Source organism: Dipodomys spectabilis, unplaced genomic scaffold, assembly GCF_019054845.1.
Source record: "Dipodomys spectabilis isolate Male_0828 unplaced genomic scaffold, ASM1905484v1 ptg000178l, whole genome shotgun sequence".
In the NCBI taxonomy this organism is placed as follows: domain Eukaryota; kingdom Metazoa; phylum Chordata; class Mammalia; order Rodentia; family Heteromyidae; genus Dipodomys; species Dipodomys spectabilis.
In genome coordinates this window covers 9,611,062-9,637,775 of record NW_024870855.1, presented here as the reverse complement: position 1 = coordinate 9,637,775, position 26,714 = coordinate 9,611,062, and the positions used below count along the sequence as shown (strand labels likewise).

The 26,714-nt window shown below is 40.0% G+C and overlaps 1 protein-coding gene across 1 annotated transcript in view; it reads left to right on the top strand.

Moving 5' to 3' along the window:
• Nucleotides 1-4,296: 4,296 nt before the first annotated feature.
• Nucleotides 4,297-26,714, top strand: part of Gpr141 (G protein-coupled receptor 141) — a 35,345-nt gene continuing 12,927 nt past the window's right edge. The window contains exons 1-2 of the mRNA XM_042695085.1: nucleotides 4,297-4,400; nucleotides 19,577-19,683. The gene's annotated coding sequence lies outside the window, so the exon portion shown is untranslated. The remainder of the gene's footprint in view (nucleotides 4,401-19,576; nucleotides 19,684-26,714) is intronic.

Here is a 26,714-nt window from a genome sequence, read left to right as displayed (position 1 = left end):
TTATTATGGTAACTACATTCGTTAAAGATGGAGTGATAAGAGTGTGCAAGAGCAAAAATTGGTGTTCAGAGGGTGGGGGAATTTAGAGATGGAGACTCATTGGTACTCAGAGATAGGGGAATTTAGAGAAAGATACCCTACTTTGAAGAGTGCTAGAGCATAAAATGAGGCTTAGAGCAGAATCTAACAAGCAGCTCTGGGTCCATGTTGCTAACTGCCATGATCATTCACTGAATTAATTAATTCATCTTTGGAAGAATTTCACTCTGGAATCCAGCACCCCAAAATAGACTATCATACAGTGTTATATAAACTATACATGTAACCTTTACATTATATATTATACATATTATAATATATAATTATACTTAAATATTACAGATATTTTCTATATTCTCACTGTTACATATTATCTCTTCTATATGTTAAATTATCTCTCTATATATTCTATATAATATCTCTATTTTATATATTCTACATATTATCTCTATTCTATAAATAAATTCAATATCTTCTCTATTAGACACCTAACTTTACATAATATAAATGATAAAGGGATAAAAGATTACCTCAATTGTCTCAATTAGTACAAAGCTCAAAGTTTATATAGTCTTTCTAAGTATACTCAGCTATTGAATAAGGAGGGTTTTAGGTGTGGATGAACTTCCAAATCTCTGTGTGTTGGTACAACTGCAAAGTCCACTCCTAATTCTTATGGCTGGTAAGTTAGGTAGCAATGACAATATCTTAGGAAGGTGACTAGACAGAAAATGGATCTTATTCATTAGTTACAGCTCCTGTGGGTTTCAGTCAGGAATTTGTGAGGTCCCTGCAGGCCCTGTTGACATTATGAATGAATGACTTTCGGGGAATGGTTCCATGCAAAAAACACTCACAAACCGATTGGTGCCCAACTGGATACTTTTTGTTTTTATTGTCAGTTGTGGGGCTTGAACTCTGGGCTTGGGCACTGTCCCTCAGCTCTTCAGCTTGAGGCGAATGCTCTACCGCTTGAGCTACAGTGTCACTTCCGGTTTTCTAGTGGTTTATTGGAGATAAGAGTCTCACGGACTTTCCTGCCTGGGCTGGCTTTCAACCATGATCCTCAAATCTCAGCCTCTTGAATAGCTAGGATTACAGGCATGAGCCACCAGTGCCTGGCCCAACTGGACACTTTTGGAACTTTGAGCCTGAGTTATAGTTTTTTTTGACAATTTTTCATTTTAAATGAAAGTGCAATGGTCAGAGTTAAGATCGAAAAAGTAATAAAAATTTTTTTTGTGAAAATCAGTTCAAGGGTCTTATAGATCCAAAATGTGAATATTGGAAGAAAGGCTGTTAGGTAATGCTTAAAGAAAGCACTACAGAGCAAGAAAGCACTACAGAGCAAGAGCCAAGACTTCATTTCCTTGGGGCTGGGAAGGTGGCTCAGTGGTAGAGTGCTTGCCTTCCATGCCTGAGGCCCTGGGTTCAATTCCTCAGCACCACATAAGCAAAAAGAAGAAAGCCAGAAGTGGTGCTGTGGCTCAAGTGGTAGAGTGCTAGCCTTGGGCTGAAGAGCTGAGGGACAGTGCCAGGCCCAGAGTTCAGGCCCCATGACCATACCCAAAAACAAAACAAACTTCATTTCCTGAGTTACTGCACAGGGTGCAGCTCTGAATGAATTGCAAGAAGGAGGAACTTGAGTAAAACCAAAGGATATGGGAAGCGAACTGGCCAGGAGGGTAGAGGAACTCAAAACCATAGCACATTGTTTACAAAAGATTACAGCTCCAGAAATGGAGAAGACTTGTAGCCAGATAAAGCCAATGCCACCTGGGGTGTACAGGGCTGTACTGTGGAGAAGAGATTAAACTTTTTCTCTGGTGCTATTAAGCAGAAATTGAATGTGAGGGTAGGTAGGAGAGGAAAGGACAAGTTTCAACTTGTAACTACTGAGTAACTTTTTGTTTTGTTTGTTTGTTGGATTCAGGGTCTTGTTGCATAGCTCAAGTTGGCATCAAACTCATGAATCATCCTGCCTCACCCTCCCAAATACTGGCATTACAGGAATGAAAAGGCTGTCATGCCAGGAGTAGGAAAAAGTTTAAATGCTAGAGCTGTCAGTAGATGAGGAAGTAGAACCCAATGATTCCTTTAAGGCTGTTTCTGTCTTCAAGGAGAATCTTCCAATACTGACATTTTCCACTTTACAGATCTTTCTCCTATTCTTTAATACACACTGTATAACCAGAGCCTCTCTCAATTTTCTAGAGGACCCCAATATATAATCAAGATGATGGTGAAGATCTGCAGCAGAGTTCTCCCAGAGTTTACTTTGCAGATTGATTTCATAGGTGAGAGCTGGAGGCTTACAAATGCCATATGCAAATTTGTTCCAGATGAGCTCTAAATATAGGACCTGGCTCTAGTTGTTCTGGCTCCATTTCACTAGAGAGGAAAACATTGGCCAAACATACTTCAGAATGAGGGAAGAGGTGTTTTAGCATCACTCAGGACAATGAACAGTGCCATAGAAGTCATTTAGAAAAGGAAGACAGTCAGTCCAAAATCTAAAGGGAGACTGGAGAACATGGGCTAAGTCTCTATTTGCAGGTAATTAAGCCCGACAAAAAAACAGTGTTTTAAATCACTTATTGCACTGAATTTTCAAGGTATGACTTCCCTTCCTCAATGGGAAAGTCTTATGTGTTTTCCTAGGAGGTCTTACCTCCCTTAATTTTGTTCATGCAGAGAAACTTCATGCACCCTACATGCACCTATGATCTATATCTGTGATGTTGTTACAATGGATTAATATATTCTGTTACAGACATATTTGTAACTTTCTATGTCTAAGTACACACATGTATATGTGCATTTTCAGTTGGTTACCAATCTAAGAAGGGAGAAGCCGGATCACACTGTGTGGCTATGTTCAGCAATTTGTGCTTTCTTTACCTTCTCCAATATTTGGCATTGTGTGCCCCATGCTTTTTTTTTCTTTTTTTGGTCAGTTGTGGGGCTTGAACTCAGGGCCTTGGTGCTGTCTCTGAGTTGTTGTTTTTTTTTTTTCTCAACGTGAGAGCTCTACTACTTTAAGCCACAGTGCTGCTTCCAGTTTTCTGGTAGTTAATTGGAGATAAGAGTCACAAAGACTTTTCTGACCAGGCTGGCTTCAATTATTGATCCTCAGATCTCAGCCTCCTGAGCTGCTAAGATTCAGGCATGAGCCACTGACCCCAGGGTGGTGGGCCTTTTGAATTTGGAATTCCTGGTGTGTGTATTGAGTGCTAGTCTTTGACAACTTATGGTCATTTACTAAATGACTAATTTGGACAAGCAATATTTCATGTATTGTTTAACAAATCTTGTTCCAACAGCAAATTGCTATTTCATATATTTTGTATGTCCTAATTTTATTATATTAGTTCTGTTTGTTTTCTAGTTTGTATATATTTCATATGACTCCTTTGTCAGTTATATGCCCTGTAAATATCTGCCTTCACTCCATGGCTTGCTCATTTAGTATTAAATTAAATGGATGACAAGTTAGACAGTTTTAGGGAACTTACTTTTCTTGCTAGCTCTGTACTCTTTGACCCATGGCATCACTTCCAGCTTTTTTTTTTTTAATGTATGTGGTTAATTGGAGATAAGTCTCATGGACTTTCCGGCCTGTGCCAGCTTCAAATTGCAATCTTCAGATTTCAGACTTCTGAGTAGCTAGGATTACAGGCATGAGCCATCAGCACCCAACTGCATATACATTTTTGAGATTATGTTGATTGTAAAAAGAAGTTATGGATCATTCTTTCCTCTCCTTCATTCTGATACTTGTTTGTTTGTTTGTTTGGTCGGTTATGTCAATCATGGGACTTGAACTCAGGTTCAAGTGCTGTCCCTGAGCTTTTTTGCTCTACCACTTTGAGCCACAACGCCATTTCCACTTTCCTGGTGGTCATAAGTCTCCAATGCAATATATAATAATTTTGTGAATATTGCTTATATATTGATAGAATTTCTCATATCCTCTTCACAATCTTCTGTGAATACCACTATCTTTCCCTCTATTCTCTACAACATTTAGCTCAAATGAAGCTAAAATTACCAAGCTCCTAGAAATCATAAGACCTGACAGTTTGGCTTTCTTGTCATTTTTACAACTTAAGAGTGTTCATCTTTAGGAGCCGAGCTTTTCAGTGCTGTCATGCTTGAAATGGTTTTGAGGTTTTGTGGTCTGTTGACACCCAGAGGAACTTAGACAACTTCAGTTTCCTTTTCTTTGTGAGCTGAACAGGGGCTTGAACAGGGGAGCATGGCAGGGCTACAGCAATCTGGATGGTACAGAGGCATCCCTCGGGGCAAGTCAGACTTGTAGCTCATCCCTGCACCCACCCTGAAAAGCATGGCTCTTCAAGGTAAGTCCAGAGGGCTGGGGGTGAGGGCCTGTGATGCTGAACAAAGGTGATCTGAGATTGTCTATCTGGTTCTGATTCACAAGCTTCATCTGTGCTTGTCCTAGACAGAAATCATCTTTGCAGTACCCACCTACCCTCCATTATTAGAAGAATATTTCTATTCTTTCTTTGTGTGGGGGATACTCTGCCCTGGGTGAAGCCTGGTCTGTATTCAGAATTAGATATAGACAACAACTTGTCTTTACTAGGGGAATCTGTTCCTCTTCCCTCCAAATTTAGCGAAAAGTATCACAGAAGATCTGGTATTGTGGGGCTGGGAAGGTGGCTCAGTGGTAGAGCGCTTGCCTTGCATGCATGAGGCCCTGGGTTCGATTCCTCAGCACCACATAAGCAGAAAAAAAAGCCGGAAGTGGCGCTGTGGCTCAAGTGGTAGAGCGCTAGCCGTGTGCTGAAGAGCTGAGGGACAGCGCCCAGGCCCAGAGTTCAGGCCCCACGACCGGACCCAAAAAAAAAAAAAAAAAAAGATCTAGTATTGTGTTTATATATACACAACTGATTCAATGCTTATCTTTTAAATGATATGTTTCTTTTTTTAATTATCAAAATCTTTAAAGCCTGTCATTGGCACTATGGTCAGATGTAGTTTGAAGCCACCTGAATATCCCCAGTCAATTCAAAGAATTAATAATAACGGCTATCAGATGCTTAGGATTTTCTAAAGAAACACATACAAAATACTGTGTGAATAATGGTTAATTCATAATAATTATAATTATTTGTTATTACTATTTTTGCCATGCTAGAGGCTGCACAGGGGTCATATATGTACTAAACTGTCTACCACTGAGCTATATCACCCAACTGTTGTAATTCTTGTTACACTTTCAAAGTACTGCATGACTCTGAAAATAAATAAATAAATCATGTAAGTAGTAATTATGAATAATATCTGCTCATTTGATAGGTAAATTCCTTTATCATTATTTCCACATAGGAGCAAAGTGGTTCAAATATGTGATATGAAATATAATGCAGAGTTAAACGAATAAGTCAGTAACACATAAACACATGTTTAGCTAGCTTCTCTAAGGTATGATTTTCATCAATAGGAATAATGAGATGATAAATGGATGGGAAGTCAGATGATATGAATTTGATCCTCTGTTCTCTGGCAATCAGATGATTGCTTTGGGAAACATTATCTAAACATTCTAGGTGAGGATTCTGGCAAACTTTTCCTATAAAGAGCTAAGTAGTAAATATTTTGAGATTTGTAGGCCAGAGGTAAAATTAAGGATAACCGACATGCACGCACGTGTGCACACGCGTGTGCGTGCGCACAAACACACACATAACCATTAAAATATAACAATTAAAAAACCAAAAAGGCCTTATTTCACAGATTGTAAAAATGAAATATGAGCCATGAGCCAGATTTGGTTTGGGGTTTTTTGCTTTCTAACCCCTGTTCTAGATAAGAATTCCCAGGAATTATAAGAAAACAGAGACTAGATCAGAAATTTTTAGCTTGATCTCATGGGATGATAGCAGAATTCACAGATAGCGTTAGAGTGGTCCACCAATCCCATAATTAGTATCCAGAAACTTGATTGTATATAAATTTGTGGGATTTTTTTAATTGGAAAAAAACAAATTTTATCAGGTTCGCAATGTTCCAAATTTCGATTTAAGTGAAGAGCCACAGGAGTGGGTCATTTCTATAAGTGCTTTCCAAATCTAAAATGCAACAAACCTATGAAAGAATATATTGGTATATATTTTATATAACCCATTGTGCTGGAACTATAAGAAATGTAGCCTGTGGTGACTAAAATAATGTGTCAAAAATATCTTTTCTTTTTTGTGCTAGTACCAGCCTTGAACTCCAGGCCTTAGGCTCTCACTCAGCTTTCTTGTCTAAGCCTGAAGCTCTGTCAGTTGAGCTATATGCCCAGTCCAGCATTTAGTAGGTTAATTGGAGAGGGAGTCTCATAGATTTTTCCTTGTCTGGCTTCAAATGATGATACTTTGGGTCTCAGACTCAAGAGTAGCTGAGATTACTAGCATGAGCTACGTTTCTCAGCTTAAAAAATACTTTAAAATGATTTTTAAGTAATTTCCCAAAGGAATTTCAATTGAACAAATCAGTTTATAAATGCAATGCATCTTGATCAATATCACCCCTTCCATCATTCTCCCCTCTCTCAATTCCATCCATATAAAAAATACTTATAAAAATTAGGACATTTTCTTTTTTCTTTTTCTTTTTTTGTCAGTCATGGGGCTTGAACTCTGGGCCTGGGCGCTGTCCCTATGCTCTTCAGCTCAAGGCGAGTGCTCTACTGCTTGAGCCACAGCACCACTTCCGGTTTTCTAGCAGTTTATTGGAGATAAGAGTCTCACGAACTTTCCTGCCCAGGCTGGCTTTGAACTGCGATCCTCAGATCTCAGCCTCCTGAGTAGCTAGGATTACAGGCATGAGCCACTGGCGCCCGGCTAATTAGGACATTTTCAATGTCCTGAACTCAGGGCCTGGGCACTGTCCCTGAACTTCTTTTGTTCAAGGCTAGCACTCTACCACTTGAGCCACAGTGACACTTCTGGCTTTTTCTGGATACATGGTACGGAGGAATCAAATCCAGGGCTTCATGCATGCTAGGCAAGCACTTTACCACTAAGCCAGATTCCCATCCCTAGATGTGCTCATTAGATGAGTTTGAGAAAAGATTCATTTTAGCTCCAATACTCCTAAAACATTATTTTATAAATTATATTCAATGCCAGATTAATTACTGGGCCTTATTGTCCTCCCTTATTTTGGGTGTCAGTGGCATTCATGACCATCTTAACCAAATGTAATCTAATAAATCTCTTTCATAAACATCTGATTTACTTCAAGGTAAAACCTGTGCTTTTCTCACTCTGGTGCAGAACAAATAGCCAGCATCCATGAGCATCTGTGTGAATTTCTGAACAGAATGATAAAAGGTATGAGTATTGAGATGTTGTGCTATCAATACTCAATTCTTGGGACTCCTAATAGTAGCTTTTAACCCCAAAGATTGCTTCTCTTTTCATTTGGCTGTAACCATGATTTCAAAATACTTGATTAACTAAAAGATTGCAGTTCCTGAGAGTTAAGTCATTTGGTAAACAAGAATAACGATGGTGATATGTTCCCCACATGGCAGAGAGGAGTAGACTGACAAAGGTGCTTGCAACCTGCTCTGAGAGGAGGTGAGTGGAGAGTGAAGTATTGTTAATGGTCATCGGCATCTGAGCTCTTCCTGCTCAGAGTTTGGCTCTCTTGGGTAAAGCATTATACATGGCTGGAAGGTAATCCAAAAGTCAGATCAAACAGAATGAGGGTACCTCTAGGCTCCTGGCATTCTGACTGAGCTCCATCCTCTGACAATCAATAATGCAAAAGGAATCCCAGAACACCACCGAGCAGGGCAGTGATTTGTGACACATAATCCTCTACTTTCTGGGAATAATTTTATTTTCTTTATAAAGAAACTTCATCTGCCATCGCTACAGCAATTCATTTCTACGAGAACATTAAAATCAGAAGATTTTTAAACCTTTACAACATATTGACAAAAGGTGCACTGAGTTATGTAAATAACTGGGGTTGTTCTTGAAATATCAACCTATGTGGAGATGGCAAATAATGCAAGAAAGTTGTTGAAGGGGACAAACAAAAAAGCATTGTGCCAGGGACTTTGGACTGAAGTTATGTTAGTCTGAGCACATTTCTCTGTCAGGGGATGGAGATGCACTGAAGGGAGGAGGTGGTAGCTCTGTTCAAACACTGTGAAAAGTAATAGAGCACTGTAAGCAGGATCTGTGTGTGAGCTGGGGTTGGCTTGGAGCAAACTGGCTTTGTGAGATGGAGCTGCACTGATGGATTGATGCATGAGAAGATGGATGTTGCTCAAACAGCATTGATCTGTAGCACCTGGTCAGAGTCATTCTGAATTCATTCCTCTTTAAGGAATATTTTTACTTGGTGCCCCAATGTCAATACCTACATTGATAACACCTCCTATACATACACCAAATAGTATTCATCACCCAGAGTCACATGTAGATGAGGGCAGGTATGTAAGCCCCTTTTAAAGATTTGGAGGACTTCTTGTTCCTCCCACTCTGATGTTGCCTTAACCTCTGTCTCCTTCCAGTCAAACCCTTACCTCTCCATTAAGCATTACTCCAAATGCTTGGCGAAGCCCCTTGTGTTTCCATTTCAGTACAACTGACTTAAACCTATGACAGCTACTTTTATTTGGTGGGGTGAGCAAAGGCCTAAGAGGGACCTATACTAAATACTTCAGGTTTGTAAGCCACACATTAACAGCTGGAGCTAGTTGGCAGGATGGCTGTAGTGTGCAAACTCCCAAGAGCACTGGCTGTAATAAAATAAAGCTCTAACTTAGAACAAGTTGACTCCTGTACAGTACTAAAGACTAGATGACAACTTTAAAAACTGCAGAGCTGACATACCTGTGGCTCATACCTGAAATCCTAGCTACTCGGGAGGCTGAGATCTGAGGACTGCGGTTCAAAGCCAGCCCACATAGAAAGTTTTGTGAGACTCTTATCTCTAATTAACCACTACAAAAACAAGCCAGAAGTGGAACTGTGGCTCAAGTGATAGAGCACTAGCCTTAAGCCAAAGAGCTCAGAAACAGCACCCAGGATTCGAGTTCCAGGATTGGCATCAAAAACAAAACAACAAAACATACCAAAACAACTAATTGCAGTATAATAGAGGGAAATACACACCTGGGTTTGAAAAAATTCTGGAGGTACCAGCACTTCTCCCCTAGAGTTTTCATTTAAAATTTAGCCTTAGGGGCTGGGAAGGTGGTTCAGTGGTAGAGTGCTTGCCTTGCATGCCTGAGGCCCTGGGTTCGATTCCCCAGCACCACATAAGCAATAAGAAAAAAGCTGGAAGTGGCGCTATGGCTCAAGTGGTAGAGCGCTAGCCTTGAGCTGAAGAGCTGAGGGACAGCGCCCAGGCGCAGAGTTCAGGCCTCATGACCGGACACAAAAAATAAAATAAAATAAAATAAAATTTAGTCCTAAACTCCTGAGACCAGGCTGCTAGGACTTCTTCAACATCTCTGGGCAGAAGTCCTTTCTCTTCTTTGCTTCACTCAATCCCATTATCTCCTTCCTGAGCCCCAGGTCAGTATTCTTCTGTGTTCAATCTCTATAAATCTGGCCATGTTGGAGCCTTTGCATAAATGAGTTTGTGGAATATTTGTTCTTCATATAAAGACAATATTTTTGCTTCTGTTCTTGGAGTCATGTGAAAGAAGCATTGTCTCCTGTTATCCTCCAATTTCTTGGAACACACACAATCTCTGCAGCATACACACCACACAGCCTTTCCTTTAGAATGTCTTGATAGATGCCTGGAATGCAAGGGCCACATCTTTCTCTGTGGGGCTCATGGCCAGGTCACTCAGCACAAAGACCACTGATGTGAACAGAGGAATCATTCACACCTCTCAGAAAGCCACGCAGTATACTGGTACTCACATGCCAAATCTACACTGCCTTACACTAAAGAGCATTTGAAAGCGAATCTTATCATTCCACCGTAATCTTCTTGCAGAGGAGAGGGTAGAGCTGCAGGGTACATTCTTCATGCAGTGGCTTAGTGTAGAGATTCAGACATGACATGAAAAAAAAGATTAATTTATTTAATTCTCTTTCCCTTTCCTTCCCTCCTTCTCCTTAGTTCTTCTTCCTCTCTCTCCCTCCTCCTCCCTCTCTTCCTCTCCCTTTCTTTCTCCCTCCCTTTCTTTTTTCCTTTTTCTTCCTTCCTCTCCATCTCTTTTCCTCTCTTTCATCCATCCCCTATCTCAATTTCCATGTATATATAATTTATCCTATGAACACATATACCAAGAAAAAATTGTTGAATTCTTCCATTTCAGATCTACTTCCATGAAGAAAGTTGACACCAAAATATTTACAATCTCTTAATTAAGATTTCTGTAAAAAGTAATATTTAATAGTAAAAAGGAGGGCTATTATCTAATTCATTCTTTATGTTGAAGATAATATATAGGTAGGTAGGTAGGTTTAGATAGATAGATAGATAGATCTTTAAAGTGATTTGTAACTGAGGAACTCCAGAAGACTAAAATGTTTTAGAAGGACACAATTTATATATATAAAACAAACACACAATGTAATGTGTCATAAAAATTATGTACTATCAAATGCTTTACATATTATAAAGAATAGAATAGACATGGCCATTCTCATTTTTATTCCTAGGAATTTTAATGATGAGAAATTACAAGTTTAGTATCAAAATTTTTCATTGGAAGAAACCACTGAACCAGGTCAACTCAAATCTTCCCATCATAAAGACATTGATACAAACAACAGAGTGGTGAGATCATCTTTGTCAGGCTAATATTGGTTAGCATAATCTTGGTTGGCATAATTATGAAGAATATGGCATGAATGTCATGAGCCAAATGACTGAGTGGGTAGTTAGTTTTATAACTCATTTTTCAAGTTTAGGTCTTAATACCTTAAGCTACCTACCCATATAGGTGAAGCTTTTTATAAAAACAAATTAGAAGCTGATTCAGTGATTCAAGCCTATAACCTCAGCTACTTAGAAGGCAGAGATCAGGAGGATTGAGGTTCCAAGTCAGCTGGGGGAAATGGTTAGTGAGACCTCTCTACCTCAATCAAGAAGACTGGTTTGGTGGTGCATGTGTATAGTCACTGATATGCTAGAGGTCATAGGTAGGAGAATGTGGTCTAAAGCCAGGTCCCAGCAAAAACTTGAGACCCTACCTGAAAAATAATTAGCATGAAAAAGAGCCAGAGATATCACTCAAGTGGTAGCATATCTGCCTGTCAAGCACAAGACTTTGAGTTCAAACCCCAGTACTACAAATTAAAACTATGAAAGGATGCTCCCCTGGAAGAACTAAGTTGGGGAGTTTGATTATATAAGTAACCTAGATTTAAGAACTTTTTTCCTTCACATCCAAGTGAGGGGATCAAGACTCACGGCCCCTGACTTGGCCAGTCCTGGAGATCAGGAGAGTCAATTTGCGCTCCAACTCCTGCCTATCCCCTAATAGCCACTGTATTCATAAGTTACCCAATGCAGACCCTTTAGAAGGAAGAAAATCATCAACAGTGGAGCAATCAGGAGGAGAAAGCTGAGTCTTGATACATAGAAAAACTTTTGAGAAACAATGAGGAATCAGATGGTGAAGTACATGAAAACAGTCTCAAGATGAGTTTGAATCCGTCACCTACACCACTTGTTATCAAGGTCTTCTCATGGATTAGAGTACAGTGGTCTGAAGAAACTCTGATCTCCTTGGGAGGATTATGAAGGTCAGTGATATATGGCTGGTTCTTTTCCTTTCCATACAATTATAAAGAACCGCGGCTCCCCGTTGGCATCTAGGATGAGAAGAAATAGGGATTTCCTCCCACCCCCAAAGCATCCAGTAAAACAGACTTTGCTTCCTGCCCCAGCAACCACCAGTTCATGGTATATACAGGAGACATACACTTTGGTGGAGACAAGGCCAGTCACTTTATTCTGGTTTGCCTAGACTTTGTATATATTGAAGGGAGAGCAGTGGGGATTCTGCCCTTGTACAGTTACTTCAACAAACAAAAAGTTCAGTTGTGTCCCAAATGTGTGTGTTGGTAAGCTTGATAATTCTTCAGTGTTTTGTGTAAGCGAAAGAACACCACAGTATCTGACTCACGAGGATCCAAAGGAATAACGTTTGAAAACTGCCCAAGACAATTAGTATTCAGTCATAGCTGATTTTCTTCCCTTTTTTCACCATTGTGCATTTATTCATTGTTTTAGCATCCACAAATTGGATCAAGTTGAAACTACCGATCTCGATCTTCTACCCATCAAAGACTTTTTCCTGAAGACCATAGTGAGAACTTACTTCGTATTGGATGCTGTCAGAAAGTATGCACAAATCGACACGTTAAACTAAAACCCTCTTATACACATAGTTGAAGACAATAATAATAATGTTAGTAATAATGAAGAAATTGCAGACAAATTTATGACTAGAACAGTCATTAATTTTACCCTTAAGGAGCATCTGGTGTATTATGGATAGCCCAGAGACAAAGACTTTGTCTGAGATGAAATATAATGGCCTTATTTTGTCTCATGGCCTCAATCATTTTGCTTTTTCTTTCTCATATCTGAATGGAAACAGAGTGTTAGGGGAAAGCAGATGTTTATTTAAATTTTTAGAAGTAGGGTAAAATGACCAGGTAGAGTGTTTACTACTATGTCCAACATCAAGTTAAGCCTTAATCTTCTCAACAATCACGCAAGGATGGTGTCTATGTAAAGTGAGGTTTGAAGTCAGATCCAGCTAACATTTGACAATGAAGCTTCTAGTCTGGCATGCTCTTGCCTTGATGCCTTGTGCTTTGGAAACCATTTGGATTTGTGAATGAATCCCTACCCCTCTCAAAAATGCTTTGCTTTTGTTGTTATTGTTTTTTTTTCAACCATCAAAGCATCAAGGACTGACACTTTTGTCTGTAGAGTCAGACAGAAGACAAGTTTGGCTTTGTAGGGCCTACAATCACACTCACAACGACTCCAATGCCTCTGTAGCAAGAAAGCAGCAGATCTTATGTAAACGAGTGGATGCGGCTTTGTTGCAATGAAACTTTCTAAGATTAGGTGGCAGTTGGGATTTGGCCCTTAGGCTGTACTTTGCAAATTGTTGATATAAGTTTTAAGTAAGCAGAAATCCCAAATCACCATGGATTTAAATACATGTGATGCTTTGCATAATTAAATATGCATAAAAGTTAAAATGAATAATAATGCACATAAATACTAACTTTTACAGGCTTTTATTTGTTCAATAGTCTGTTTATTTATTTTAAATAAACTGCTTATCTCCCAGCATGACAGGAAATTCAGATGGCACCTCATACCATTTACCTCTCCACCCTGAGCCAGCCAGAGCTCAAGAGGCCAAAGTGCTTACCGAATGGGTCCCTCTGGCCTTCAATAAATCAGGTACCATACTTGACCTCTTGCCATCAGTATTCTCTAAAGGATAATAAAGTGAAACCGAAGCTCTCAGAGGTTGAACAACTTGGCCTCTGTCGTTCACATATTGTGAGTTAAGCTCTGCCTCCTCTCTGCTGTTCCAAACAAGAATTACTAAGCTGATGGATGCTCTGGGGGTGTAAGAAGGCCTTGGCTTGCTTTCCCAATCATCGAAGAAAGATGAGATGATCAGGATGCATTTTAATGCAGAGTGCACTTTTTTCACATTGTATGTTTTACACACAATAAAAGTATTATGAGTTAGTAAAAAAGCAATCAGGGAATTATGGCCTATACAACTTACAGAGGGCAGGGTAAAATGATAAACCAAAACCAACTTGGCATGGAAACGGGGGTGGGGAGCTCCAAAAGAATGAAGTAAAAAAAAAAAAAAACCAAGAATGAAGAAGTAAGGACAGGACCCCAAAGCTTTGGCAGCATGACCTCACAGGAAATAGAAAGGAGACCCACCAATCAGAAAGTCGTTCTCAAAGACCCCAATGCTCCCTATGTATCAAGGCCAAGTTCTGTAACCTAGAAAATGGCTCAAGAGGTGTGAGATGGGCTGAAGTGCTGGCCTCCTGGGGCATGTCTGTGCCATGTGCTCTCTTTCTCTGTGTATTTCCTTCCTAATACACTTTCCCATCACCTTTTCTATGTTCTCGTCTTGCCTAAATTTTCTTGCCAGATACAAGAACTGAGATCCACTTAGCTACCTGAAGTGTTCTGTAACATGTTTGGGTGTTGGCCAGTAATTCGGGTATGTCTTTCTCTGACTTGGACTTAGTGAGTGAATGGTAACAAGAGGAGGAAAGGAAGGTAGAAGTTGAGGTATGCCTCTCCATAGGTTCCTCTCTCACAAACCGCAGCATAATCTCCAACCCAAAAGCAGCTCAGATAGCTGGCCTGTGGCCTGAGGGTAGACGGATGGGGTGTGGCATACTGGGGAGATGCTGGCTCTGAATGCCTCTGGCCACCAGCTGTGCCTCTGCTTCCTATTCTGCTTTCTAGTCTGTCTAATGGAGCTCTCTGCTAGACTCTCAGCTGTGGAAACAAATACAGTTGTATATGGGTGACTGATACATGTGTGTTTCTACGATTTGCAGTTTGCTATAGCACACTGATATTTTTCATGTTGAATTAACTTCCTAGTCTTACTATGTATCCATTACCTTCTACTGTGTGTAGAGACCAGAGTTTATAGATGGCAGTGCAGACTTAGTAAACTGCCAGGGAGCTGGTTTGTGGATAGTTGTTTGGAAAGAAGTTTCTTTCCCATCCATAGTTAAAACAAAGGCAAGCAATTGTGTCTATCTCCAGAGTGGAATTATTTTTTTAAGGCTTCTCTTTCTCCTTCCCTCTCCCCACCCCCCCCACAAAGTCTCAAGCCATTTCATGTGGCAGAGTCTCATTTGACTTGTTCATATCAAAGTTCTTTGAACAAATGAAAAATAACAATGAGGAAGCCACTGATTTTAAGTATCTACTTACTACCCTATGTTCCTTTGTTGTGCTTTATAAATCTAATTTTTTTCTCATTGAGATTTCTATTTATTTCTGCCTCATCCATGAATGTTAAGGAAAGATGCATAAATACTGGGATAGAAGTAGAGTGCAAAAGGCTCAATTCCCAACACCTCCCTCGAAGGAAATAAAAAGATGTTTATTTATAAAAATAATATTTGAATCATTATGTAATGTTCCTTTTTGCATAAAGCATAATGGCTAACCACAGACCTGGTCTAGGAGGCTGAGCACAAACCAAAGGAAGCGAGAAGCGCTCCTTCTCACGTGGGTAGCTGTCTACCTGTTCCCACTCACCCACCTGGCATTCTCTTCACTTCCTTCAGAATCCCAGCACTTCCTCCTTTTCTTCTTTTCTCCCTGTGTCTCCCTAACCATGTCTCCTCCTCCTGCCTTTACCTCCTTCCTGCTGCAGGTTCTGGTGGTGGAGCCAGGCAGACTGTGGTCAGACCTGTGTGGGACTTCCCTTGGAGAAGGGGTAACCACAGATGCTGGGCCCACAGGATCATCATAGCCAGCTACTCTTGAAGCTTCCAGAACTTTTCCTGACATAGATTGAATGCTAATTGCTTGCCAAGATGATTGTAAGTGTTCAAAAATATGATGTTAAGAATTAGGATTTACACATATTTACTAAGACACTGAAGTCTTTCAGAGGCCAAATAACACAGTCAATTTCAGTTAGATTAATTGATAAGCATGCTGGTGCATTCTGAGTTTTCCTAGCTGTAATATTTTATGCCTTTCATTTGGGCATTAAAACTTACGAAAATGGGGCTAGGAAGGTGGCTCAGTGGTAGAGTGCTTGCTTTGTATGCATGAGGCCCTGGGTTCAATTCCTCAGCACCACATAAACAGAAAAAGCCAGAAGTGGCGCTGTGGCGCAAGTGGTAGATTGCTTGCCTTGAGCTGAAGAGCTAAGGGACAGCACCCAGGCCCAGAGTTCAGGCCCTACGACCCACACACACACACACACACACACACACACACACACACACACAAAACAAAAACAAAAAACAAAAAAAAATACTTATGAAGGTGATTGCCAAGCTAGGTTGTCCAAACAGCCTGGTGACATGAGGAAGAGACTAGAGATCACATCACTTTATCACTCATCAACAATAAACATTTGTCAATTCATTAGTATGATCTCTCTGCCAGCTTCCTTGGTATGCTTTAGATAGATCACCTACATGCATGTAAAATCTGTGATGCAACAATTCTATGAACCAGTTAACAATGCTAGAAATCTTTGTCATTTGCCAAATTTGGGGAGATAGATAGATAGATAGATAGATAGATAGATAGATAGATAGACAGACAGACAGACAGACAGACAGACAGACAGACAGACAGACAGATAGATAGACAGATAGATAGACAGATAGATAGATAGATAGATAGATAGACAGATAGATAGATAGATATAGTATGTGGTAGAGAGAACAAAAAAGCTCGGGGGCAATGCTCTGGCCATGAGTTCAATCCCCAGGATAAGAAAGAGAGGAAGAAAGAGAGGAAGAAGGAAGGAAGGAAGGAAAAGAAAGAGAGACAGAGAGAGATGGATTGTGGAGTACAAGGAAGCAAAGAAGGTTGAGAGCAAAGTGAGAAGAGTATTCAGTAGCTGGGCGCCGGTGGCTCACACCTGTAATGGTAACTACTCAGTAGACTGAGATCTGAGGATAGCGTTTCAAAGACAGCACTGGGAAGGAAAGTCTGTGAGATTCTTATCTCCCAGAAAACTAGAAGTGGTGCTGTGGTCCAAAGTGGTAGAGTGCTAGCCTTGAGCAAAAACGTTCTGGGATAGTACCCAAGCCCTAAGTTCAAGCCTCACAACCAAGAAAAAAAATCAAACAAATAACAACAACAACAAAAGAATATTTAGTGGATGAGGAATCCCCATTTGGAAAGGTCACCTATTTATATTATAAATTTCCGAAACCAGAGCTGTAACTACAACCAGGTTGTTATGCGAAAGACAAATGTTTCCTTGCCCACCAGGGTCACAGACAATCTGAGAACAGAGTGTGACTTCCCCAGCATTGGAAGCTTGCAGATTCTAAAAGAATGCCTCAAACTGAAGAGAATATTAAAGTATAGATGGCCTCAAAGCTAATATGTAACCTCTAAGTTGCATCGGTAGACATTTGCTTATTTGAATTTTCACAGGGGCAGCCCAACAGATTTAAGGATAATGTTTTCTTTTTTTAAATATAAATTCCTTGGTTTATTTCCAGTGGCTTGTTTTGTGAAGGTGCTGTACAGAAAGGCTACAGTTACATAAGTAATAAGTATATTTCCTGTTGAACATTGTTACCCACTCCATTTTTCTCCCACTCTCCCTTCCCTTTCCCCCAATCCTCTCCCCCCAAAGTTGTAAAGTTCCTTTCAAACCTAATGTCTTGTAAGAATAATGTTTTCTAAGCATCTGGATTGAAGCTTAATGAGGATGAATGGTTGAACACAAGGAAAAACTAATTTAGTCATTGAACCGAGATCCAATCCAGGCTCTGATGCTGTTGGCATTTCTTTGAATCTGTGTGCTGACAAATTCCTTGGAGAGAAAGCTGACCCAGAACAGCCGTGTTCTAATTAAATATAGAGTTGTTGTTCTTGAATTTAATTTTGTACTTAGAAGACCCGTTTCTTCCTCTATGGTTTAATGGAAGTCCTAGCAAGGTGGTGGCAACGTGAGATGCTATTCTCAGGGATTAGCAAAAACTAAAGCTGACCTTGGAACACCTGGAAAAATGAGCAACTGCTTTGTGTCTGAGAATATTGCTAATAGTACCCTGTGCATGCATAAAAGTCCTGAATTTCTCCTGGGAGAAGGTAGATTACCCCAGGATACTAGTTGGAGGGCAGAAAGGATCAGCAGAATAGTGACCCCAAATAGACTGGGTTCTTCCCTCTTACATAATCATCAGTATAATTATACAAGAGAAGCCAGAAATGGCAGGAGTGTAACAACAAAATATAAAATCTCAGATGCTTAGTTTAAAGAGCCCATTCAAAGTCATACTAAGTGATCTTTATAATATCCTATGTGTTACAATGCATATTAGCCACAATTTCTCAACATTTAAGGACCTGGTGGAAGGTCTTGCATAGGTAGTCCCTCTTTATCCACTGAGATGGAGAGGTTATTAAATTATAAATTTAACAGCATCAAGAAAAACTATACAGACCCACAGTGTGTACCTGAAACTATTGTCTTGTTTTGATCACCAAAGCCATTATCATCAATGAAGAAATGAAAGACAATTGTGGAGTGGAAAACAATGCATTAGAAGAACTAACAATATAAAACAGTTTTATGATTTTTGAGAATAGTTTTCTTATGACAACAGAAAATTTAGAACACGTAAAAACAGCCCTACAGAAAGTAATAAAAATCATGCTTCAATAGCCCAAAGAAGCCATGGACAATTTTTTGGTGTACTTTCTTTGAGTAAATATGTGCACTCAGATTATTTCATGGTAAGCAGAGTATGTACACATTACTAGCTATAGATTTCTCACGGAGATTTCATATTTTATTTAAAATTTTTGGTAAGCATAATTTAAACAAATAGTACATTGTGTGAATATAGCATAATTTTCCTTTTTTTTTTTTTTTTTTGGTCGATCATGGGGCTTGAACTCTGGGCTTGGGCACTGTCCCTGTAGCTCTTCAGCTCAAGGCGAGCACTCTACTACTTGAACCACAGCACCACTTCTGGTTTTCTAGTGGTTTTTATTGGAGATAAGAGTCTCATGAACTTTCCTGCCTGAGCTGACTTTGAACTGTCAACCTCAGATCTCAGCCTCCTGAGTAGCTAGGATTACAGGCATGAGCCACCAGCGCCCAGCTAATTTTTCTATTTTATTGATTAAAAACCTCTTTGCATATAGTGAATATACGTTCTAAATATTACCGGACTTACTCTCTTTTTCTGGTCCTGGGGCTTAAATCCAGTATCTGGGCTCTGTCCACTGGAGCTCTACCACTTTAGCCATAGTTCTATATTGGCTTTTCATAGCTAATTAGATATGAGTGTCACGGACTTTCCTGCCCAGGCTGGCTTTGGACTATAATCTTGATATCTCAGCCTCTTGACTATCTAGGATTACAGGCATGAGCCACCAGCATCCAGCTTGGTCTTTCATAATACTTAGAAGGGGCATTTCGGTCCAAAAGAACATATCATGAACTTGACAGACATTGCCAAATTGATTTGTAGAAACTGGGTCCCAATTTCAATTCCAATGAACAGTGTTATGTCCTCTTTGCAAACACTGAGGATTTTCATCATTTTAATTCACTAATTTTCCAGATGAGAAAGATCTCGTGACTTTAAAATGTTTTTTGCAAATTCTTTATTGTGATTAAGTGATTACATAATTTCCCAAATTTCACAGTATTGTGGGATAGTCATGCTTAGTTCAAGTCACAACCACATTCTAACTTTCATAGAGCAAATTGTCTATCATGGTCTAGATCTCGTAACTTTTAATTTTCATCTATTTGGTGACCACTGATGGCTGTCACTTAACCTTGTCAATGCAGTTCCTGGAAGACATGCATAAAGAAAACACCTGCAATGAACAGTCTTCCTAGATATTTCTCTCCAAGAGGAAAGATCAAATAATCGCAAGTAACTTCAGATTGTCTAGGTGAGTACTGAACTGGGAAGTGTACTTAGATGTTGAAGTCAAGAACACAGAGTAGCAGAGACTCTTGTATGTCTGTCTTGTGTCAACTTACTTTTCTTCCACTTTGAGTATTCCATTTTATTTAACAGTCACTGAGTGCCTGTTGTGTGCCCCTCATGCCTGCACTGTGTCCTCTCAGAATTTGTTTCTTGAAGTGAATGGCATTCTAGATTCTTTATGATGAGAGTGGGGAAGGACTCACCACTTGATCTGACACCCAAGCCCTTCCTTTACATTCTGTTACCCCTCAAAGAGAAATCGACAAAATAAGGAAATAAATGGAGTGAAATAATAGAATAGAGCTACTCCAGGTACCTGCTGCAGGTATCTAAGTTGCCCACTCTGTGCATAGATGCACCTTTGCTAACTGTAACTGGCTCACAGCGGTTCTCAGATTCTAACATGGTCAGGACTCATTGCAGGACTTGCTGACTCCTAATTGCTGAGCCTCACCACAGAGGGACCGATTTAGCAGGTTTGGTGAGGCTGCTAAAGACTGCCAGTGTACTGGATGAGTAGAACTCATCCACTGTTGCCTCATAAACAGACGTGGTGAGCTTCTACAGCTCCAGTCTTGCAAGACACATATGGATTCATTTTGAGCAAGATGAAAGCAGATACAGGGACAATGAAGCTGTAGGATCTTGATCAGGTAATTTGTGGGAAACTGTGGCCACCTATTTGGTAGCATGTATGGAGAAGTCGCCAAAGCCTCTCTGAATCTATTTCAGGAGTCTTTGTGAATTTCTTTTTCCTTGCCACACATTGATTCCTTGATTCTTTTCTTAAAAGTCAAATCTTTAAGAAACTCTACCTCTCCTGCAGATTTAAACCATAGATTCAACTGTAGTGTGTTTCAGCCACCACATGGAAGCTTCATGAATATCCTAGCTGGGAGCAGGGGGTCATTTTTCTGTGAAATCCACAGCTTTTCTGCTTTTTCTCTGTTTCTTGGTCCTGAATAATCCAAAAGGATTTGTTTAGATATTTTTGGTCAGGGACTTGATCTGACAAAGTAGATATGTCAGGAATGCAATTTGTGTGTATGTGTGTGTGTGTGCGTGCGTGCACACATGCCAGTCCCGGGTGGGGCTTGAACTCAGAGCTTAGGTGCTGTCCCTGAGTTCTTTTGCTCAAGACCAGGACTCTACCATTCAAGCCATGGCTCCACTTCCAGCTTTTTGGTGGTTAAATGGAGATGAGAGCCTCACAGACTTTCTTGCCTGGGCTGGCTTTGAACCATGAGTCTCAGATCTCCTGAGTAGCTGGGATTACGGGTATGAGTCACTGGTTCTTAACTCGGATGCAAATTTTAACTCCAGACAAAAGACTATACTGACTAGATAGAATGATAGCCTCAAGGTTTGAGTATAGCCAGACGTGCTATAGGTTTAAAAAAACTAAGTCTGGGGCTGGGCATGTGGCTTCATGGTAAAGTGTATGAAGCCCTGGGTTCGATTCCTCAGTACCACATAAACAGAAAAAGCCAGAAGTGGCACTGTGGCTCAAGTGGTAGAGTGTTAGCCTTGAGCAAAAGAAGCTCAGGAACAGTTCCCAGTGCTTAAGTCCAAGCCCCAGGACTGGCAAAAACACCCTAACTCTTCTCTATATGGCTAAAATAGATTGGCATAAGCTCCCAAGTCAAAGCACATGCTTTCATTTTATACAATTTTGAGAATCTCCATCTAAGACCACTCTGGTGACTTTAAAGTATCTAGAAGTTGTAATACTTGCTGGAGACCTGTCTTCTTCATCTCTCATCTGTTCCTCGACTGGTGGAAAATCAAATAGGCATGTAGGTCTTGGCAGACAAAAATCTGTCCTGCAGTGAAGTCCCAATGCAAAGAATGGCCAGGGACATCATTGGGGACGAAGACACTGGCTGGCCTTTGTTCTGGTACTTGGGTTTCAATTCATGGCCTCTCACTTTCACTTAGCTTTTCTGTTCAAGAAGGGTGCTCTACCACTTGGGCACACCTCCATTTCCTGGCTGGCCTTTGAGACACAAGAAAATGGGGATTTCACAGGATCCTGCCTGTGATCTTCTTAAGAACAGAGATTGAAGTCTGTCCGCCTTCCCCTTTCCTCCTCCTCCTCCCCCTCCTCCTCCTTCTCTTCCTCTTCCTCCACCACCTCCACTAACCTGCACAAACACAGCCAGAAATACATTCTGCTTTTTCAGTGAGAGGAACTGCAAAGTCACAGCTGGGGTTGTAGATATAAGGGTAGGTAAAGAATTGGGTAAATAATACCCTTAATCCAAATATAGACAGTGCTTACTAGTTCAGTTCAATAGACATATAAGAAAACTAAGGGCCCAAGTGGCTTGGTTCTGTAATCCTAGCTATTCAAAAGGCTGAGATCTGAGGACAGTAGTTCAAAGCCAGCCTGGGCTGGAAAGGCTATGAGACTATTATCTCCCATTAAACACTAAAAAAAAAAATCCAGAAGTGGAGCTGTGGCTCAAGTGGTAGAGTACTAGTCTTGAGCACAAAAACTCAGAAGAGTACACAGTGCCTGAGTTCAAGCCCTCGTACTAGCACAAAAAACAAAAAACAAAACAAACAACAAAAAAAGAAAATCCAGGTAGAGTACCAGTGTACCATTGTATATGGATGGCACTTTATAATTGCCTTCTTATAGGTAAGTACAGCTTTTAGCCAATGTGCCCCTATCTGTTTGGTATTGTGGCCTGGTTCAGACTTCTTTTCCTATTTAGATTACTTTTCTATATTCTACATGGTTTCAATGCTATACTTAACTGCATTAAGCCTTATTAGCCAGCTAATAACATGACTTCATTTCTATATTTAATATGCCCAGTCTTCAAGTAGCTGATAAAGAACTTCATTTTATTCTGCCAAATGCCAACCATTAGTATCATTAAGGGACTGAAGCCTTATTTTGCTCTGCGACGGTCCTGTGAAATTTTAGTAGGTTATTAAGAATCTCTTGATGCAAGGTTCTAAGTTAGATGCCTTATACCTATCTCTTGGCTGTCTCTTCAATGAATATAACAATTCTGCAATTAATACAGTAATAGAATTTTGTGTGATGTAAACATTGTTCGAAGAGATCAAATGAATTATTTAAGACAAATTTGATGATGGCACCAGAATGAAAAAATATTGAGGAGGGGGGGCTGCAATGTTCTCCAATGCTCACCTTGACAGGTATGCTTTTAATTTCCAGGTGCTTCTCTAAAACACAATGCAAGGCAGATTTTATGCCACATCATTTGGTGGCAAGTGTTGGTCCCACCAACACTTAGAGGATTACTTTCTGTGATACTGAGGGAACTAACACCTTACAGTTCAGAGATTTACATGGCCATTTAATGGTCAGGCTACAATGCAGGCTCAGTATATTTTTTCTACTCTATCCTTTAAGTGATTATATTTAATCCTGGTCATTGAAAGTATGATCATCTGTAAATTTGCTAATGAAATCCATTTGTTAACTTGGACTCCAAAGGACTGAGTTTTTCTTGAAGGTTCTAGAAGAATTCAGAAATAGTGAAAGAATAGGCATTCCTCACATTTAATCAATGTCAAAACAAATAGCAGAGGGGACTTACGAGGAGGCCTTATCATGTACTAGATTCTAGAACGTTTGCTTTATTTATAACAGGAATTTTTAGTATCTGGGGACTTCTTGGTAACTAGTTCCTGGTTTGCAATTTCCTGAGCAATTTAAGTTAAAGAACAATCCTAAAAGCAGTCGAGCTAATTTACATTGATCTAAGAAACCTTGAAGGGAGAAAAGGTGGGCTTTATTCATTCAGCAATCTTCATGTTCCAAGGAACGTATTTTATTTTAAATAGGTAAGTAATGAAGAGTTTCTCTTGGTGTTGTTTTAAGCTTCCACATGGTGTGGCAAGGTCTGCTAGGCCAGGCTCTGCCACTCTGCTGTGTGGAAACAGGATGCCAGCCATTAGTTCTCTGCAATGACTTCCATTAGTCTGCGTCTTCCATTTCAGGCATTTCTGAAAAGCCAGTGAGTCTCCTTTGGGTTAGTTTTGCCCTGTGAACCTTGGGAGATGTTTATTCTGGATTCTTAAAAATAGATATTATAAGAATTACTGGTGGTTGTTGTTTGTTTGTTTGTTTAAAAAATATGAGAAAGATCCCTAGATATAGAAGAAAAGGAAAGAAACATTTATGTAGTAGCTGCTCACCTATCTTATGACTAGGCCCATATGACAAAGGAGGAAATCATCACAATGCCAACAGAGTAGAATTGTCATTTATCTTGTTTGTGGTTGTTGTTACCAGACTTTGACAGGTTAAAACTTTAAGTAGACTATTTTCCTCTCCTGTGTACCTTCATATTAAAAATCAGTTCTTATATATGGTATTTAAATATCTGATGCCAAAATATATTAGGCATCAAACAGTATTTGTTGAACATGTTGACCTCTGACCTCTGTAGAGCAGTGACCTATTGCAGCAATGCTAGGTCTCCAGTATCTAGACTCTACTACTTTAACAGGAGTGTTTGCCTTTGCAAACCCAGAAAGAGTCTTACAATCCATTCTGATCTGACCATGTTAAACCGCATGTCCATCGTGAGCCAGCAGTTGTGACTAAGGGTGCGTTATGTGGGGGGATAAACTTCTCTGTTTAGTTCAGCTCAAGTTCAGAGCTCATCAGTGGAGCTGAGACAGGGAGTCAACATCTTCCAGGTGCTATGGATCTGAAAATGAAAATGCATCTCAAGGAAGGTAAAAAAGGAGACCAAGGAGACAGGCAAACACAAACACAGCCCTTGTCAACATTATTCATTCTAACAAACCTGATAGCTAGAAGTATGCTTAAGGAATGTGAAGGAGAAGGAACAAATTAGACACAGTTCTAGCCCTGGGTGTCTACATTTTGTTGCGGAGAGAAAAGTAATTTAACAGCTATAGAAAGAACTTGAGATGATAGGATATGAAAGTAGAATGACTAACTAGTAGGCAGCAGGATAGAGTGAGCAGTAAGAAATAATGGCTCATTCTTGAGGAAGTGAAATGAGTATTGAGTTGGCCAAGAAAGATTTTGGGTCATGTGTGATAAGTTGCTGAGAGAAACAGAAACATGGGGAGGGGCGGTGAAAAAACCAAGCCATTTTAGGGGACAGAATGAACAGAAAGATTAGAAGAATATGTAATGCTAAGGGATTTAGTGGCAAATACAGTGTTCTAACTAGAAACATTGTCCCATTTCACAGTCTTATTCAGAGATGTTTCTTCCCACATGGATAATCAAATAATTAGGAGAGGGTAGCTGGAATATGATTCTGTGCTACATGGCAGTGGTTTGCATCTACAATCGTAGCTACTCAGGAGGCTGAGACCTAGAGGGTTATGATTCAAAACCTGCCTACACGGAAAAGTCAGTGAGACCTCCATCTTCGAAATGACCAGCAGAGAATTAGGCTGAAGGCGTGGTTCAAGTGGTAGAACAGCAGCCATTCAAACTAGCAGAGCAAGCATGAGGCCATGAGAGTTCAAACACTGTTCAGTGGGGCAAGGAGGTGTATAAGATTTCTTGCTGGATGAAAGCAGTAACATCTATATTCACTGGTGAGTTAACTCTCTTTGCTCAGGAAAGCAGTATACTCCAAAAGATATTGCCTTCAATGGATATGATTTCCTCTTAAGAATTTCTCATGTTTGATCACTTGTATCATTTTTGTTCTAAAGAGAACAGAAAGTAGCTGAGCTTTTAGCCATATTTTTACCTCAAATTATTTTCCATAAATATTCAAGAAGCAGGGACAGTAAACTTTACTGTTTATACATGAGAAATCTCTGCAATTTGGAATATAAATATAAAGCATATATTTATAATGCTTTATAATATATATAATATAAATATAAGCATTATCAATACTTTCTTTAAAAGATTCACCTAGATCTCAGTGGTTCTGATGTTTTAGAACCAGAGGAGTGGCTCTAAGACACATGCCTCTGACTGCCTAGTAATCAGTACTATTACAGGATGTTGACTTGAGTGAGGAGATAGAGCAAGACAAAACTGTAAAACCCAGGGCTCTGTCAAGTACTAGAATCTCAGGATTGGCCATTTTATCTGACAATCAACTTACTGATGAGTTTTCTATACACACATCTGCCATGTTTGGATGTCTGTGCCTCTTGTTTTTCCTGCATTGATAATTAGTAGAATCTGCTAACCAATTCTAATTTGAAACATGGATCTCACTTTGTGTTTAACGCTGGAAAAACAGGCCTTTACCTGCTTGTGTGGAAGACCAAATTGTTCTTAGCATCTTGGTGCTTTTATCCAAAAGTGTTGGCACTTGCCATTTGTTGCACACATCTGTAATCTGTGACTTGCTGCTTCGAGAAGGAACTGAGCTCTCTAATCTGAGAGGTCACTTTAGCCATGTTTAGAATGTACAGCTCAGAAGCAGCTGGGTAGAAAAACCAGAAAGAAAAAAAAAACCAGGGCTGAGAATCAGATGGAAACCTGAAGAAATCAATGACACAATCACTCTCCTTTCCCAAGATTCGTGTAGGAAATAACTCTCACCTCTGTGATGTGGTATAAAGGATACGTGTTTCGAGGCCAGAGAAGAGGAAAGGCGAGTACAATACGGAGCTTGATGGAGGGTTCCTGGTCCATTTTAGGCAAAGTTGTAGAAAAGCAGGATCAACCTGGGCTACAAAGTCCAGCAGAAATAACCAAGCAGTTTCCAGACAGCATCACAGCCAGGCTGGAAACAGTATCTGGGGGACATCTGGTCTGGGGCAGTCATTGATTAATAAGGAACACCCAAATATGGAAGCCATGACATCAGAGAAAGGAGAGGAGAGGGGAGTGGGGGTATGGGAGGATTCAGGGGTGCTCAAGACATAGGAAGAGCCAGGAGGTAAACCATGATCCAAGAAGAAGGCAAGAACAGGACAGTCATGACCCTGGCACTTCTAGAAGGTCACATCTGGTCCCTGATGCTGGGCACAGGGCAGAAGGCACGTATACATACC